The sequence below is a fragment of the Lissotriton helveticus genome, chromosome 2_1 (genome assembly GCF_964261635.1).
Source record: "Lissotriton helveticus chromosome 2_1, aLisHel1.1, whole genome shotgun sequence".
Classification (NCBI taxonomy): Eukaryota; Metazoa; Chordata; class Amphibia; order Caudata; family Salamandridae; genus Lissotriton; species Lissotriton helveticus.
In genome coordinates, this window is record NC_136059.1 from 118,522,308 (window position 1) to 118,538,567 (window position 16,260).

Below are 16,260 nucleotides of genomic sequence, written 5' to 3' on the forward strand. Positions count from 1 at the left end.
AGCAAAAACTAGGAGACATAATGATTTCTCCTCATTTCACTACCTAAAGACTAGGGTTTTCCTTCTCTTATATTTGGCGCTGCCTCCTAAATACATCACCCTTGTACATAGAAGCCAGAGTAAAGCACAATGGGTGTTGTGGTGGAACGCCCATCACAACACCCCCTGCACACCCCTTTTATGCTAAACATAGCGTGAAAGGATGCCTTATGTACAAGGCTGTGTTAAGCCACGTTAAGTGGCTTAACGGTGCCATGTACCTACGGCAAGGCCCCTATCGGCACAGGAATGTCATAAAAGGGGCTTGTACATATCCCCCCAATTAATTGCCCAGTTGCCCAGTGTTTAGGTCTCGCTCGGCGTTGCAGCGCAAAGCGCTGCTAGCTGGGCGAGAGATTTTGTAGGAGAGTAGATTTGAAGCCCTGCCCCTCATTTTCATTGGCTAGCGTCACCATTTATGCTAAACGGTGGCCTGCCATTGGAAATTAGGGTTTTTTGTTAATGTCCTTTCGCCTCCAACCGGGACTGGGTCACCTGCTTTGCTACTGTCGCAAAGCACTTTCGTATCTTAATGGGGCCATGTGTTCCACGCTCATTAGAAACACATGGCCCCATAAAGCTAAGAGATCGATGCTTGTTATTTCTGTAGCTGTATATCTCTGTTTTTGTGCTTGTGTCTTTCTTCCGGTTTTTATATACAAAGGATTCTACAGATGGCCGCATGTGCCTTTCTGTGGATATGCTTTTCATTTTTTATATGTTTCGGATATACGTGTTCTTGTTTTTATTAAGACCTACATGAGTATTTTTTTGTGTAGTTCAGTGTAGGTATATTTCTGCTTGTTTCTATTGGTGAGTGTGCATGTGTTTTTTTTCTGTCGCTGCATGCCGCAATCTTTAGACTCCTGCTTGTGCGTGTTTCCGCATCCCGGCGTCTATCTATAGCCATGTGTGTACTGACAGGCTGGAAACTAGAGCCAAATTTCGGGGGGGGGCTGGAAAATATTTCGTGGGAGGTTAATTCTTCCAACCACGGACAGAGTGGCTGTAAGAAGGGGTGAACACATAACAAAAGCCTCATTTACAAGTAAAAGGTCTTTTAAAGACCTGTTAAGTACTCGAGTGCGGCTGCAATTTGATGCTCGCCAGCCCACGAAGCTGTCTCAGCCCGGGCTGACACACACAACGATGCGATGGAGAAAGAGCGGGTCGGGGGGGCATTTACCGAGAGAGATACAAGGGGCCAGTCCAGCAGCAAAATGCACAGCCTTTCCAGGGGAAAGACTGCAGCTTAGACTGCTAGGATTGACCCAGGGACAGCAGAGAGATTTTGAGGTGGCTCGTTTACGGGAGGGAAAGTCTGGGCTGGCTAGAAGGAAGGGAGACTGAAATAAGAGAGAGTGACAGTCGGAGTTTGGAAGATAGTCTGAAGTAAACCCTGGGAAGGGGGAGGTGGTCTTCAGAGAGGTTAGAGAGATAGTTACATCCGACTTTGGGGAGAGGATGCTGTTGTGGTTGGTTTGAGAGGAGGGGAGAGTCTGAGCTAAACTTGAAGCAGAAGAGACCGCTTGAGCTAAACCTGAAGTAGAAGAGGCAGCTTGAACTAAACTGATCTAAACTAAAAATAGAAGATACAGCTTGAACTAAACAGCTAAGCGTATAGTAGAAGAGACAGCTTGAGCTAAACTAAAAGTAGAAGAGACAGCTTGAACTAAACAGCTTAACTTATAGTAGAAGAGACTGCTTGAGCTAAACTAAAAATAGAAGCTACAGCTTGAACTAAACTAAGCTAAACTATAAATAGAAGAGACATCTTGAACTAAACAGCTAAACTAAAAATAGAAGCAACAGCTTGAACTAAATTGAGGTAAACTAAAAATAGACGAGACATCTTGAACTAAACAGCTAAACTTATAGTAGAAGAGACAGCATGAACTAAGCTGAGCTAAAACTATAGTAGAAGAGACAGCTTGATCTAAACTAAAAGTAGAAGAGATAGCTTGATCTAAACTGCGCTAAACTTATAGTAGGAGAAACAGCTTGAGGTAAGCTTGAAGTACAAGAGACTACTTTCACCAACTTGACTGGGAGAAGGAGAAACAGTTTGGATCTTCTTAAGAGTAAGAGAGAGAGTCTGAATTCAATACTAGGATTGGATAGATTGAGGCTGGCTAGAAATTTGAGGGGCATCCGTGGCAGATCTAAGAGAGTGAGGGGCAGGTCAAGTCGGTGTTAAACCTGGACCTAACAGAAGCTGAGCCAACAGAAAGTGCCTCAGGTTAATCACGCTCCCCACATGGGCAGAATCTGCTGTTCAAGGTCTGCATTCAGCTGTACCTCTCACTGCGCTCTTCCATTGGGTCGCACTGTGGTTGAACTGGAAAACCAGGCTTTGCTGTTGGCAAGGCAGCTTTAGCCTGTGCAGTAAGTGTCATTGTATGTTGTATCTTGACTCTAATGTTATTCTTGCCCTCTCTGTGGAACCTTGCTATGATGTCATCCTATAGAATGTTTGGAGTCAAATCTTTACAGTTGACCGGGCTGAGTAGCCTGCTGGCTGCTTCTGGTGAGGTCTATTGTACCATCTTGAATAAAGTTACTTGAAATTCATCATGCGTACATGACTCAATCACTACAAGTTTTTGGCGACGATCTTGAAACGAACCTCAGTCTTTCACCTCATTAAACCTCATCTTCCCAAACTTCAAGCAACTTTAAGGTACAGTTCAACTCAACTTAATCTAAGGCAACTGGCATCCCTGACCCCACCAGTGACCTCCACATAGGTCGCCCACAGCTGTCGGACAGTTGTTCCTGTGCATCTGGGGAAGTGCTTCTTCATGAGCTGCCCTTTTAGTTTAGGGCATCTACTCCCCATTTTCTCTGCATGTCTCTGCTGTGCCTTCTGTGAGGGTAAGCCTAATCTAGTGTGTTCACCTGCCACACATCTACGTCTGCATACTGTCTGGAGAAGAAGTGAGCTAATATATGCATGTGGAAGCCAAGGTATTCTCTCTGGATGTCTACTCCCAATCTTCTCTACACGTCTCTGCTGTGCCTTCTGTGAGGGTAAGCCTGCCATTCTACAACGTCTGCATCCTGTGCTGTGCCTTCAGTGAGGGTAAGCATGTATTCCTGTCTTCAGTGCCACACATCGACGTTTGCACTGTCTGGAGAAGAAGTGTTTTTCCAATTTTCTCTTTCTGGGAACTGCAAATGTCCTTCCTGTCTCTCGTGAATGGTCCTCACAAGCACCACTTGATCTATGGTACACGAGCTTCAGTCTCTGCTACAGTGTGCTACATTAGCTATTGTTAAAGTGTTCCCGTCACTGGCATGCTGAGGGAGGTTTTTCTATCATCTACCATGGAACTGTCATCCTGCTGTGAGGAGTTGTGCTGCTGATTTGTTTCCAAGTATTATCTGTCAACCTGCTTACGATCCCCTGCGTCCTACTATTGGCCCTATTCACAGACTTCACATGTGTTTCGAGTGCTTTTGGTGGCGGGGTCAAGGTGAGACACATTTTTCCTGTTAATTGTTGGGCTATGCTGTGACTTCCAGGCTCCAGTGTTGCCCAACCGACATTTTTGACTTTAAATCATAACGAAGATTGTAACAAATATTGCACGGGCTTACCTTTATGCAGTACTTGATCGCGTGCAGTCTCTCCTCCGGTTCACATGTCACTTGTGGAATATTCAGTGCGACCTTCTTGCCCTCCACTGTGGCCATGTCTACTGATGTTTTCGAGGACGCCGTTGCCATAAGCCACCCTGTACGGCGTGACAAAGCGTGCCGCCATCTTGTAATTGGCGTAGAAGGCTGTTTCTTGCTTTGCCTCAGTTTCATATTTTCCAACCAGTTTTTCAATAAAGTTTTACTTCCATTCAAAGATTTTGGGAAGGTAGTGGTTAAAACCTGATAGAGTTTGGAGACATCGCTTTGATGTCAGACAACACTGCAGCCCCATTGTTTCGAGGTTGGACTGATTGCTCAAATTGTCTATAAGTCTAATGTTTAAAGCTCCAATCCTCAATGTACTGTGTTTTCCACATCCTTATGACACATTTATTACGCCTGATGTACTTATTACATAATTATTTATGCATGATGTACTTATTACATAGGTGAGCAGCTAGGTAGTACATCTCTTAATTTCCTTTGTGGGTTCTAACGTGATTGGTTCATGGACTCTAGGTATACACCCTGTAAGTACACACCGTCAGGGTACACGCAATGCAAAGGTTACTGTTCTTTTGCATTAGTATGGGTTCCCACCAAAACACTTTCAGTTCTACCTGTTTACAGGGGATCCATGCAAAGGTTCCAGTCTTTTTGCATTAGTATGGGTTCATACCCAGACATTTTCAGTTGACGGGTCTCTACCCGGTCGTCCACTCCACATGTTAGAGTGTTTCTTGTTTCAAATTGGTTCATGGACCCTAGGTATACACCATGTAGGTACACACTATCATGGTACATGGCATCAAGAGTCCATTGTTTTTTTTTGTTCACTGTCTCAGACATGCTTTAGCTTTCCCTACACGGGAATCGCAGAGGGTTATAGTCCCATCTGCTCAGTGTACATTCGTACATGTCTCAATGCCGAGAAAACGAAGATTATGGTACTGGGTAACCCAGCCTACTTTAATCCAAGCTCTCTGTGGCCTTCCTGTATGGGTCCAGCTCCGACCCCTAAACCTTCTATTAAAAGCCTGGGCTTATGGTTAGACCATGAGCTTTCGTTCACAACCCAAGCTAGGAAATCTGCCGGAGCATGCTACGGTATCCTCAGGACCACCCGCAAAATTCTACCTTTGCTTCCTCAAGACACTAGGAAACTCATCATCCAGAGTCTTTTAATATCCAGACTCGACTACGGTAATGCCCTTTATCTTGGCGCCCCAAAGAAAGTAATTGCCAAACTTCAGAGCGTACAGAACTCGGCAGCTCGGCTGCTAACAGGCACTACCCGTAGGACCTCGGCAAAACCAACCCTAAGGCTTCTCCACTGGCTCCCGGTGCAGGAGCGGGTCAACTTCAAAGCGCTCTGTTTGACCCATAAAATCCTTCACAACAAAGGCCCACCCATTCTTAAACATCTTATCAGACACCATGTTACTAAAAGAAACCTGCGCTCCGCTCATCTCCATCTGGCATATGTACCTAAGATCAAAAAGGCCCGCTCGGGAGGCCGTCTTTTCTCTTTTATCGCTCCCAAACTGTGGAACTCTCTCCCCCTTATCCTGCGAGCGGAACCCAACCATCTTACGTTCTGCAAGGGGCTGAAAATTTGGCTCTTTCCCTGTTTTTCTTTTCTCCTCTGCCACTACCTCTGTCATTAGCGCTGGGATGCTCATGGGCAGCCATGCGCTCTATAAATCCCTATTTCATTTCATTTCATTTCACATGTGCGCAACTTCATTCTATCTTCCTCCTGGGAGCTATGCGAGGGTTTTAGTCCTTCTTGCAATATCATATGGGTCCCTATCCATATCTGTTTGTTTACATCACTCAACCTCAACAATGTCAATTTTTCAAGGACTATTGTTTCTACGGGTCTTAGTCCCTTCTGTTACTGCTTAAACCCCCTACAGAGATAAGGAACCACATTTCACTTTTAGGTATATTATTATTATATTGTATTTTGAATATTATATTTACACTGTTGTCTTTACATTATATATTTCATTTTGTATTAATGATGGTGTTTGACTTGGGTGAAGATTATCTTTTTACTTTTCCTCATCTTCCTTGTTTTCTTCCTTTGTTTCTGTTTATTTGGTGATGTTTTCTCCTCGTGTCTTGTGTGGATTCTCAGCTTTCCTCTCCTTTTCTGCTCTGCTTTCTTTCTCTGTGTTTTCCACATCCTGTAGCCCGGAGATTTGTTGGTTCTTTCCTCTACTGCCTTCTTACATTCCTGTTCTGGCCAGTGGGTGTGTTTTGGGGCAGTTGTTTGTTCTTCTCTTTCTACCCTTCTCTGATCATGTTGTTTCTTTCCTTTTCTGTTGTGTGTAGAAGGGAGGATGGTTCCTATGTTTGGTATATTTTGAGTACCTCTCTTATTTTAATTGTTTCTTGTTTCGGCTTTTCTCAGCTTCCGCTTTTCTCAGCTTCTTCTCAATTTTGGTTCTTCTTTCTTTTTCCTTCATTGTTGGTTTTTTATATATAGAAGAAAGGGGGATATGTTGTATCTTGACTCTAATGTTATTCTTGTCCTCTCTGCGGAACCTTGCTATGATGTCATCCTATAGAAAGTTTGGAGTCAAATCTTCACAGTTGACTGGGCTGAGTAGCCGGCTGGCTGCTCCTGGTGGGGTCTACTGTACCATCTTGAATAAAGCTACTTGACCCTCATCATGCGTACCTGACTCAATCACTACATTGTAGAATTGTTACTGCAGAGACCATGCAAGGTACCAACATGGCATGTTTGACAACTTTTTCATGTTATGCACCTGTGGTTTGGGAACTTTGAAGGCACATTAGCAGCAATTTTGTGAATCCATGCTTTAACCTTATTCTGACATATGCTGCTGTGGAGCCCTTTTTCTCTGTTTCTAAAGTCCTTCATCTGAGTGAAGCCAACCTAGATTGCAGCTCCAATGTGACATCTGATTTTATGCCTCTTCTGCAGTTTTCTATGCAGCGTTACAGTTTTCTTATTTAAATGTCAGATATGCAAATTAGGTATAGTCACTTATTTGTCATGCTTTTAGGGTCTAAACACATGCACTCGGTAGTGTTTAGCTGCCCCCACCACCAGAGTCAAATGTGCCAACAATGCATGAGGAGGCTAGTATAGAAAGGTGTTTTTTAAAGCATCTCAATTAGGATTTGGAAAGCGCGGCTAATCACTCAATAGGGTATCCAGGCGCTTGCAGGCCATGGAGGCTTACTCGAACTGCCAGATCTTGAGGGCCGGAAGTAAGGTGATGGTCCGGAGTTGCATGTTCGAGGTCTTTGCTGCGATGTGGGAGAAGGATCGTCCTCTACTTCTGCTTCGTTATATGCATTGGGTGCAGGTGCAAGGTCCTACAGTGGAGCGTGGGTCGGCACGGTACTCTCAGTCAGGGCTGGACTGGGAACCACAACCAGCCCTGGCAAAGTGCTCGGCCGGCCCTCCCCTCCTCACTCGGGGGGGTTGGAGGTGCCGCCAAGCTCTTTTCCGGGGCCGGTTTTGCAGCTATGCTGCAAAAACAGCCCTGTAACAAAAACGGCCCCCAGGGACCCAAAACCGGACCCCACCCGTGCTGCGCACCTGTGGATTGCCCGGTGCCCGCTATGGCCAGTCCGGCCCTGCTCTCAGTACTTTCAGTAGTGCAGTGTTCAGTGCCTCTTAAAGGCCGCGGAGTGGTGGGATTCCTGTAGCTTACCTCTGTTGCCGCCCCGCCCCCATATTGTGCCTCTGAGATCAAAGCGTGTTTCCGATTCTTTTTTTGCCTCAAAAGGATGAATACAGGGGATTGAAGACCTTTGCTGAAGCTCATTTGGGCATAGGATGAGGTGAGATGATCCAGGGCCCTTGGTGAAACATGTGGTTACAAGATAACATTCAGTCTTATTGGCCACCTCTGATCATCCCTAGAGTTCCTCAAGGCCTCCTGGTTGCTTTGAGCCCCTCTAGATGATGAATTGAGGCAGTGGTTTGGAAGTGCACATCTGGCTTGACCTCCCTTTTCAGGACCCTCCAGTCCATGTTTGTCCACCTCACCTACAGCACGGGCTGCAGGAGAGGCCTGTGTGGTCCCAGAAGCCCTGTATGGAGGATGTTATCGATGGCGTGTATGGGAGGCAACAGTGGGATGCTGCTGTCTGGTGGCCTACCGCTCCTCCGGCTCCTGGCCATGCTGTGGAGCAAGGGGACCAGCAGCATCAAACCCTAGAGCTGCTGGGAAATGTGGCTCGTGCAGCCTGTAGCCATGCCTGGGGTGTAACTATTGGTACAGCATGTGCAGTGGCACCAGGGTCAGAGCCCCGAGGGGACTATTGACCTTAATCATTGCTGTATTTTACTACTCCAACAGCATTCAAATGGTCATTTTCCTTACTTGCACCAGGACCCATGGCATCCTTGCTATGCTGCTGGCATGCCTGGCGCCACATACAGAAATATCAAACGAGTGCTTGCAAGACCATTCAGGGGGTGATGCACCAGGCGTGCAGACATTTATGTAATACACAATACATATGTTCTGTCATGGTGGAGTGGCTGAAGGGGTTAGTTTATATGCAGCAGACATATGTGCATGACCTGGATGTCATGGTTTCCATTTCCACACAGATAGCTCAGTGGTCAGGGCGGGGAGGCATGCATTTGTGATCGGGGCCAGACTGGGGGGCATATTACCAAGGGCCTTATCGCCGCTTTAGCGGGAATTTTTCCTGCTAAAGCGGCGATAATTTTATCTCCCTATTACCTAGCTGTCGCTAACACCAGTTAGCGACAGCTAATAGGCGATAGCGGGCATTTAGGGGCCCACTATGCATGTCAGCGATAATTATCGCTAATGACATGCAAAGTGGGCGTGCCAAGATGTTAGCGACTGGAAACAGTCGCTAACATCGCTATCTCCTATTACCAACTTTTGAAAATAATCGCACTAAGCGCGATTATCTCCAAAAGCTAACGCCTGCCCAGAGCATTTTTTAGCCATGTTATCCAATGGAAGGTGGATAACATGGCTAAGAGCATTGTCACGATAATGCACGAATATCGCTGATTTTACAGCGATATTCATGCATTTCCCACGATTTTTACCGCTTTTGAGATAAACCTTGATAATATCAAGGTATCTCAGCGGTAAAAATCGTCGGAGCGTGGCGATATTATTATACCCGCTAACCAAGCTTAGCGATAATTATCGCTATAGCTTGGTAATATGCCCCTGGGAACCCAAAGCAGCCCGGACAATTTTGTCATACCAGGCCCCGCCGCGAGGGAGGTGCAGGTGTGCAGCACTGCTGCTTTTGTTACTGGAAGCCGAAATTGCAGCACCGCTGCAAAGCAGGCCCAGTAACAAAACTGGCCCCTACTGCTGCAAAACCAGCCTCCCGGGGAAACGCCCGATGCCGCTAGGGCCAGTCGGACCCTGTTTGTGATATGCCTTCTCTAATCATGTTTGTGTAACTCGTGGGCTCTTATTCAAGTAGGGCATGTCAGGTTTTGTGCTCCAAAAGAGGGTGATCTCTTGCCCTCCAGGCACTGTGATACCACATGGGGCTTGATGCATGTTGTTGTGCTTGTGAAAGCAGAGGGAGTGGTGTGCCTGTATGCATGCAGAGACTTGTGCATGGTAAGTAGTGCCTGTGTGAGTGCAAGATGAGAGTGGTGTCTGTGGGAGTGGTGTGGTATTTTTCAGTTCACGGTCAGTGCTGTGTCTGTGAGAGTGCAAATGGATTGTTATTGGTATGGGTGCAAGGAGAGGGAAGGTCCTATGTGAGTGCAGGGCGAATGGTGTGCCTGAGTGCTTGCAGCATGACAGGGTGTGCAGTCTTCCTGTAATCAGGCAGTTGCAGGGGTTTGCAAAGTTAGATATGTGTCTCTGTGAGTGGTGTCGGTTCCAATGCAAGGTGAGTGGTGTGTATTTGTGAGTCCAGAGTGAGCGGCATGCCTGTGTGAGTGCCAGGCAAAAGTTGTCTGCATGCAGGGTGAAGGGGGGTCTTGTGTGAGTGCAGAATGAGTGATGCGCCTTAGTGTGTACATGGTGGAGAGGATGTGGCGTAATGGCCAGAGCTGCCGACTTTGGAACTGGGGAACCAGGCTCGAGTCTTGGCATCAGATCAATATCCTGTGATTCTGGGCAAATCATTTAATCTCCCTGTTCCCGCCAACAAAAATGAACGTATCCTTCTGTAATATTAAAGGTGGTCATGTAAAGGGCTCCAGTACCTTCGGATCGAGTTTTCACTAAATAAAAGTGCAAAAAAGGTGATCTCTTTGTGTGCAGAGTGATCAATGTGCCTGCAAGCTTGCTGTCAAAGAAGTGTGAAGGGTGAGAGTTGCGTCCATGAGAATAGTGTGAGAGTTGTTTTTGAGTGCTGAGTGAGTGGTATCTCCACGTGAGTGCAGGGTGAGCAGTGTGTTTGAGTAAGTCCAGAGTGTGTGAGTGCAAGGGGAGATGTATCTGTATTAGTGTAAAGTCAGTTACATCTGTATGAATGTCGTGTACTTGTGTGTGTACAGCCTGAGCAGTGTTTCTGTGTTTGCAATCAGAGAGGTGTACAGAGTGAGTGGTGGTATGTGTGTGTGCGGCATGAAAGGTGTGACTGTTAAAGTAGGGTGACCAGTGTGCATGTGTGAATGCAAATGGAGAGATGTCCTTAGGAGTGTAGAGTGAGTTAGGGCTGTGTGAGTGCAGAGTGCCATGGTGAGGCAGCTTTGTGTGTGAGGACAGCGTGTTTCTGTGTGCATGCAGGGTGAGTGTAAGTGTACTGTTGTGTGTGCAGAGGCTGCATATGACTGAGAGTAGGTCAATGTGTATCTGTAGGAGTGTAGCGGAAGTTGTGCCTGTGAGAGTTTATGGCGCGTAGTGTACCTCTGTGACGCCTGTGTTATTGCAGGGTGAGGTCTCGCACAAATACGCAATGTGTGTGAAATGAGGTTGAGTGGTGTACCTCTGTGTGCATGGTGTGCATTGTTTCTTTGTGAGTGCAGTGTGCATCACTTTAAAGTGAAGCCTGTTGCCATTTACAATGCTTGTTAGTTTTAGAGAAAAGCAGCCCGGCCAGAGAGAAGTGCAGCATGTATTGTCATTTTTAGGTCGAGCCTGGGCAGCGCATGCGCTGCTCTGCGAAGTATGCTGAAGTATGCACTTCAAGCTCCGCCCATTCTTTTTCATTGGCTTGTGTCTTTGACATTTACAGTGCCAATAGCTCAAAGTCTCGTAAATGCGAGGCCTATTGTGTTGCAAATGATTGTTTTTGTTAGTAGTGTGTGTTCCATGTGGCCTTCCTAGGAGGTTAACTGCCTTCATATTTCACTGTGCGGAGTGTATGTTTTGCACCTTCAGCCTGGATGTATTTTTTGTTATGTACACCAGTGCCGGGGGGTGGCAACCCTAAGCGGGCATCACACCAGGGACATAGCTTCTGTTGGTGTAGCAGGTGCAGTGGCACCAGGGTTTAAAGGCTCAAGGGGTCAGCAAGTTCTGATTTTTGCTGAATTCCCCCAAGAGTTGAGACTATGTACTTTCCTGTACAATGTATCTACCTCTTTTAATTTCCTTCCCACATGTAGCTCGGACTTTGACTACTTGTTTCCTTGCATTATGTATCCCCTTTTTTACCCGATTGGTCCACCCCTTCCCTTCGCTCTGTACACCACTCTTAATACTGTAAAGCGCTCTGATACCCTCACGGATCTGGTTCGCGCTCTATAAAACTTTAGAATAAATAAATAAATAAACAAATAAATAAATTAATAAAAATTCACACAGCAGCTAGTGGGTTCATGTCCCTTTTGGCCCTGGGGCCATGAGACATTGTGGCAACTTCAAAAATGCCATTTGCTCTGCTTTTTCTTGTAATATGTGTAAAGGGGGAACATCCAGAACAACGCATGTGTTACGTCGCATGCGTTTACGTCGCAAGCGTTACAACGCAAGCGACGTTACAACACGGAGCATTGCGCCTCGTACTATTACATCGCATGCACATTTAAAACACATACGGTGAGGGAAGGAGCTTCGCGCACAACCAAGATGGCCACGTGAGCTTAGGGTTCCCGAGACCCTCGCAACCTCCCGCATCTATCCTGTCTTATATCCTGTTCTTCATCGATGTTCTCGTGAAGACGAACCACGCGTGAGGCAAAATCTGCATTCTGATTTTTAATCGGACCCCGGGAGCCGGAGTTACGGTGCCTTGAAGATTGCGGCCTATGCCTCCGTGATGCCCGGCTGTGGAGTGGCCATGCTACCCGAGCTGTAATTGAACAACATCGGCCTAAGGGGATTGGTATGACCGGTCTGATTGGTTTCACTTTCGGTTTTGACTTCAAAGTGACCTGTGACTGGGAACGAGCCTACCCCTATGCCCACAGACAACTGCCTGGTCACCCACGAATGTGATTCAGACTGTTTTGGCCGGATTTGGAGAACTTTTGACTTGTGCCCTCTGGCTGGAGCTGTTTTCGCCCGAGGTGGCCAGGGGTCGCCATTTTCCTGCCTTATTTCATCGAATCACGCTGGCCCATCTCCCCCTAATGGCGGGGAAACCGGAGGGTGACAGGCTGAAACCTAAGAACACTCGGCGGGGTGGCCGCTATACCCAGGTTAAGGGTTCTCCCGGTGGAGCTGGCACGAGGGAGCCGCCTGCTTCAGCGACCGAACCGACTTTGCATGATGTCTTGGCCACGATTGATGGCATCAAGTCCTCACTAGGACACCAAATTGAGGCTCTTGCACATAAACTTGACACTGTGGCTATTGATGTCAATCTGATCCATGCAGATCTGGTCAAAACTAATGAGAAAGTTAAATCTTTGGACATTAAGACATCCAGTCTGACGGGTGATGTCACTGATCTGCAGACAGATGTCCGTCGCTTGAAGACCAACAGCGATCTCATTATACGTCGTCTCGAGGATTATGAAGGGAGGGCTCGCCGGAACAATGTCCGTATCATAGGGGTCCCGGAAAAAGTGGAGGATCCGGCAGCTGACCTCTTTGTTGAGGACTTGATTGTTCGCCATCTTGCACCTAAGGGACTGAGTAAGTTCTTTACGATCGAACGTGTCCACAGAGTTCCGGGTGGCCAACCGAAGCTGGGAGCCCCACCGCGGCCGATAATAGCCAGAATCCTCAACTTTCGAGACAGAGACGCTATCCTGCAGGCCTCACGGATGAGTGGCCCTACAAAGTTTGAAAACACCACTGTCAGCTTCTACCCGGACTTCACCCAATTAGTCCAGAGGCAAAAGCTTGGCTTCATGGGTGTGAAGAGAAGATTGCGAGACATGGGCCTCAAATATGCCATGCTTTTTCCGGCCAAGTTAAGAATTGAACATGCAGAGCGGACTTATTTTTTTGATCGTCCGGAGGTGGTGGCTGACTGGCTTGACACTCTATCGAACCAGCCTCCATCGAAGAAACAGTCTGGTGGAGCGGAGAATAAGTGCCAGCAGATGGTATCCTGAGGTCTCTTGCTGGCCTCGAACTGTGGTTTGATAATCCTGACAATTGACTTGATATACATTTTGGGGGTTGCGGGGTCAGTAGCGGGTCTATTTCCTCCTCTGTGTTTCTTCTTGTAGCTTAGATAGATGGGGGCGACAGGCACACTGCAAGTTTGGGTGGTTTTCTAGTATTATGCAGGGGTGCAGGGTGGGGGGTGTTGTAACAGGATGTTGCCAGGGGGGTTGGGGGGTTTTGTTGGGGACTGTGTGTGTTTCTTTGCAAGGCAATGTATCCATGTCTAGTTTGAACGAGGTGCTGTATTCTACCCGGGGTTGGATCCTCTTTCTTTTTCGGGATGGGGGGTAGAGGGCTGAAATTGATGTGTTGGAATGTAATGGTCTGGGGGATTGGATAAAACGTAGTGTAGTGTTGCAGCTGTTGAAGCGTCTCTCCCCAGATGTAGTCCTCCTTCAGGAGACGCACTTGATTGGCAATACTTGTCGTGCTATGAATAGGAGGGGATACTGTTTGGCTGCACACGCTGGGTTCTCCTCTGGTTCCTGAGGGGTGGGTATCCTGATCAAGACTTCTCTCCCACTTGAAATTTACTCCACGGTCCTCGACGATAGAGGGCGCTATGTTGCTCTTACGGGTAGGTGGGAGGGCCAGACCATTTCCCTGGTTTCTGTGTATGTTCCACCTGGCCTGCAGTCGACTACTTTCGCAGACTTGGGACAGGTTATCCTAGCTCTCCCCGAGGGATCATTGCTCTTAGGTGGTGACTTTAATGCGGTGGTTTCTGGTATGGTAGATCGACACCCACCCAGGGATCTGAGAGGTGCACAAAACTGGCTATCTGATTTCCTAGATACCCTGGGTCTGGTTGATTGTTGGAGAATGTTGCACCCAGCACAGCAGCAGTATACTTTCCATTCTGGTGCACACGGTAGCCTTTCCAGGATTGACTATGTATTGGTACCTTCGGCGCAGGCCCTCTCCGTTACCGAGGTTAAACATTTGGCCCATGGTATTTCCGATCACTCTCCTTTGTGGTTCAGATGGAGCTGGGCTCTGAGACCGAGGGCCGGGGGGCCCCGATCAACTCCTGTTACCTCCGAAACCCCAAAACTCGTACGGCCTTGGTAAAATCTCTTGACCAGTATTTCCTGGAGAACGAGGGCTCGGTTTCCTTGGCTGTATCTCTTTGGGAGGCTTTCAAGACCATCCTTAGGGGTCAGGCCCTGTCATTAATAGCAGGTGTTAAGAAACAGAGAGATGAGGAAGTGGTTAAGATCGAGACGGAGATAGCGGGCTTGGAGCTTGACGTGGAGCGGGGGGTCACCCGTACTGCGACGCATGTATTACGACTAAAGCAACTTGAATACAGGGCTTTGGTCACTGACGCAGCTAAGGCCATGAGTAGAGAGCAACAGGGACGCCTATATGATGTGGGGGATAACGCCGGTAAATTAATCGCGTGGTTGGATAAGAAGGATAGAGCTAGTCGGGTGGTGCCTGTGATTGAGACGGCTAGTGGTACTCGGGTTTCTGACCCCACAGAGATCGTTCAGCAGTTCGCGGATCATTTCCAGGCGGTGTACTCCTCTGTGTCGGATAGACCGGAGGAGGACTCACATCTCTTGTTACGGGATATTTCCTTGCCGCATCTCTCTGACATTGATAGGGAACAAATGGACGCTGCAATAACAACTGATGAGGTGGCTCTAGCGATTCGTTCCCTGCGATCGGGGAAAGCGGTGGGTCCCAACAGCCTACCTATTGAACTCTACAAGTTGAAACCTGATAGACTTGCTCCCTATCTGCGAGATATGTTTTTGGAGTCTCGGGAGTGTGGCTCTCTCCCCCGTGATCAGCGTTTAGCGAGCATTGTGGCGATTCACAACGAGGGGAAGCCCAGAGACAAGTGTGCATCGTACCGTCCCATTTCCCTTCTGAACGCCGAACCTAAGATTCTTGCAACGGTCCTGGCTAATAGATTGATCACTGTTATTGGTGAGCTGATACATCCGGATCAATCCGGTTTCATCCCGCATAGGAACACCGCCCTAAATCTCAGGCGTCTACATGGTGTTCTCGCGAGAGCATCGACGTTGTGTGAGCCGGCCATCTTGGCGTCATTGGATGCCACGATGGCCTTCGATACCGGGGAATGGTCATACTTATGGGCTGCGTTGGCTAAGTTTGGGTTCGGACCAGGTTTTATTGGTTGGGTTACGTTGCTCTACGAGGACCCCCATAAGCAAATTGTTGTTAATGGCCGTGTCTCGGCTCAGAATGATCTCGAGAGGGGGACTCGTCAGGGTTGTCCTTTGTCGCCGCTCCTGTTTGCCCTGGCCCTCGAGCCCCTCGCCGCGTGGATCCGATGGGAGCCCTCGATAAAGGGTATTCGGTGGTCCTCTGAATTTGAAGATCGTATCTCGCTTTATGCGGACGATATTTTACTGTATCTGACTTCGCCACGAAAATCTTTGATAGTATTATGTGATGTCTTGAACTCATTTGGTAGGAACTCAGGCCTCATTATTAATTGGACGAAATCCTATTTATACGTCCTTTCGGGCGACGTCCCTCTTCTCCCACGTAACTGTCCCATCCGTATTGCGCAAACGGGGTTTAATACCTCGGTATTTATATTTCATTGGACCCTGCAGTTCGGTACGAGCAGAATCTCCTTCCGCCTTTGTCAAGATTAAAGCAAGATGTTGCGGGTTGGCGTAAGCTTCCACTTTCACCGCTCGGTCGTGCTGCCCTCTTTAAAATGATGTCTTTACCCCGTTTTCTCTATACTCTTCAGAACACTTTCGATATTGTTCCCGCTAGCTACTTCCGAGCGATTGAAGATCTTCAAAGGAAATTGATATGGGACGGTAGACCTCGTATTTCGCTTGCTAAGCTGACGCTTCCTTGGGGTGGATGGGGGTATTGCTCTACCTGATATAAAGCGATACTATTGGGCGTCCCAATTGGGAGCTATTAATCATGGCATGTATGGTCCCGACTTGAACCCCGCCTTTGTCATGGATAGGTGGCTTCTGCCCGGTGGCAACTACTATAGGGCACTGTATTCTAAATCGGCGGTCAAGACTTTGTCGGGACCTACGAAGATAGCAGTACGCCT